Here is a 3422-nt window from a genome sequence, read left to right as displayed (position 1 = left end):
CTTCAATAGTCCTTTTTTCAGACTTTCTGAACACCAGTCCCTTACCAGGAGTCCCCTTCAAGTACCGAAGAATACGCTCAACTGCAGTCATATGCTCCTCATAGGGAGCTTGCATAAACTGGCTTACCACGCTTACTGCATATGAAATATCTAGTCTTGTATGGGACAGGTAGATCAGCTTTCCAACCAACCTCTAATAATTTTCCTTGTTAACAGGAACTTTGTTGTCTATAACACCAAGTTTTGTATTATACTCCCCGGGTGTGTCAGTGGGTTTACACCCAGTCATGCTTGTTTCTTTGAGTAAGTCCAGTGTATATTTCCGTTGCGATACTGAAATACCTTCTCTTGATCGAGCTACTTCCATTCCAAGGAAGTATCTCAACTTGTCAAGGTCTTTAATCTCAAATTCTCTGGCCATTCTTGTTTTGAGCCTTGTAATTTCACCCTCATCACCGCCAGACAGAACATTATCATCAACATACACTATGAGGACTGCAATCTTCCCAGAGTCGGACCTTTTCGTAAACAGTGTATGATCTGAATGCCCTTGTTTATATCCCTGTGCTTTAACAAATGTGGTGAACCTATCAAACCAAGCCCTTGGAGACTGTTTTAGTCCATATAATGACTTTCTCAGTCTGCAAACCCTGTGCTTGAACTAACTCTCAAATCCAGGAGGAGGGCTCATATAGACTTCCTCTTCAAGTTCTCCATTCAGGAATGCATTTTTAACATCTAACTGGTGAAGTGGCCAATCTTTGTTTACAACAATCGACAACAAAACCCGAATAATGTTGAGTTTGGCCATGGGAGAAAATGTTTCAGAGTAATCAACTCTGTAGGTCTGGGTGAAACCTTTAGCAACCAGTCTGGCCTTATATTGGTCAATTGTCCTATCTGATTTGTATTTCACGGTGAACACCCATTTGCATCCAACTGTCTTGTGCCCTTTAGGTAAAGGCACCTGTTCCCACATTCTATTTTTCTCAAGAGCCCTCATTTCTTTCATAACAGCCGTTTTCCATTCAGTACTCTCCATTGCTTACGAATACTACTTGGGACCATGATAGTGTCTGATAACTTGGAGAAATACAAGTCATTTATACAGTTTTATTTAGATATTGCGGCTAAAAGAAAGAAAAGTTGCGTCGATAATATAGACATTGGCTAAGAAATGCGAAAATTATAAAACGTCGTCAATACTCCCACTAATACCATTGCGATAGTAGAATAGAATGTTTCAATTTCTGTTTTTTAGGAAATCAATCACCGCATGCGTTCATGGCCCAAAGACAAAATGAACAACGCATCTACGTCGCATTGCGCCCATAATCAAGAACGAAGAAATGATCAACGCAATGACGGCGCATGCAACAATCGATCAAGAGCTCTAGTGATCAACGCAATTTTCACCGCATGTGGTAATAAAAAATAACATCATATGCGGCGATAGATTGAAAATGTAAAGAGCAACGCCTTTGCGGAAGATTCTGACAAATGTACAGCTTTCAGGTGTGCATTTCTGACGGATTGATTGCATAATAGAAGGAATATTCACTCCACCATTTCAGGAACTACCATAACCATACAGTGGGGAGCACGCATTCAAAGAGCCAAGCCTCACCTATAAATAGCTTCTGCAAATTCACTGAAAGATATACATGAATACATAGAGACGTGCATATACTAATTTTGAGAGAGAGACTAGTCTGAAGTGACTTACAGAGTAGATCCGGGCGAACCACGAGACAAGGCCGAGAGGTGAGTCTCCAAGCAGAGAATCCTTCTAATTCCCATAGCTGAAGCTCTGTGCGAAGGTCAATTCTACCAGGAAAGTAAGCTTGAGAGGGAAGCTTTCCTCTCCATTACTTCCACACACCGGCAAGCACAACCTCCGTTCAGAATCTGTGTCAAGATGTTGACACTCCTTCTGTATTTGTTTCTAATCTCTATTTCATCATTTGTATTCACCTTCTTTACTCTCTCATTCACACCATGTATCAAACGCTTAATCTTAGTATTCAATGTTATGATAATTTCCATTGTCATCTCTCTGTCTCTTTCCATACATCCATAATCCATTTTCTCTATGATGTATTCTTAATCCCATAGGTAAAAAGAAAGAATTAAGCGAGTAAGTTAATTTGTGTTAAGGAAATAATTAAGTTTAGCTAAAGCATGCTCAACGACATCTTCACCTGTGAGAGTAGAAGTGAAGATGTTATTCCGCCTATTGAGAGAAGGTTGGAAGAATGCGTTAACTAAAGCGAGAAGTATTTCCAGAGATGGAAACAACCTTGTGTTCATCACGTTCATCCCTGTTTCACCATAGAGATATGGGAACGCGGCCGATCACCTAGAGGTGTACGTCAAGGGAAAGCGAAACCTTAGTTGCATCTTTAACGCAATCGAAAAACTTGCGATGTTTTTACTAATTATTCTTTCTCTTTCTGCTTCATTCATAAAGACTTTCCATTGCATACATCGAATCTTTGTACAACTTCAAAGTCAGTTCTCGACCTCAGTATCGTGTATCATGTATCTTGTGTCGTGTATCATATTAGTTTAGGATTTATTTTATTAACGCAATTTTACTTTCACCGTAATTTACATTTCTGCATAAACCCACATTCTTTATTCATTGTAAAAACCGATCGCATGTATCACATAAGTAACACATTAACGAAAACAATCCCTGTGTTCGACCTCCGATTATTCTGAGAAACTTACATTGAAATTATACTTGGTTTCAGCGCAAGGAAACTTGTGAGAAGCACTACTACATCGCATACTACGAACATATAATTAACAACGCATATACTTAGACGTAGTATCGCATAGAAATTCGCTTTATCGTAAAAGCACTTGAGCACATATACAACACATTATCTATCATCACAGTGCATACATATCAAGGAATTAAATTTTATCGTTACAAGTTTATGGCGCCGTTGCTGGGGACATGAGCTTATATGATTCATTCTTTCATCAGTAGTGTGCATAAGCGATAACACAACATAACATTCCATTTTTACCATTACAAGTTTATGGCGCCGTTGCCAGGGATTGGTAATGGTTAGTGTTGAATACTTTTGTGGTATTTTACAGAACAGATCTCTTTGTATTGTCTGTTTAACGCGAAGAATAGGCTGACGATTTATGAGTACTGGAACTGATCCAAAATTCGAAGCTGACCCAGAGATCGAGCGTACTTTTTGCGCAAGGGCACACCAGAACAGAGCAAGGCGAAGAAGAGTCAATATGGCTGACAATAATAACGAGATACCTGAAGGAAATCAAGGGGTAAACCGACCAGCACAAGACCCCATTTTTCTTGCTGCTGACCGCAATATCCCTATGAGGAATTATGCGACACCCAATCTCTATGACTTCTCGCCTGGAATTTCACGTCCAATAGT

The sequence above is a fragment of the Benincasa hispida genome, chromosome 7 (assembly GCF_009727055.1).
Source record: "Benincasa hispida cultivar B227 chromosome 7, ASM972705v1, whole genome shotgun sequence".
NCBI lineage: Eukaryota > Viridiplantae > Streptophyta > Magnoliopsida > Cucurbitales > Cucurbitaceae > Benincasa > Benincasa hispida.
This window is presented reverse-complemented; position numbering follows the sequence as displayed.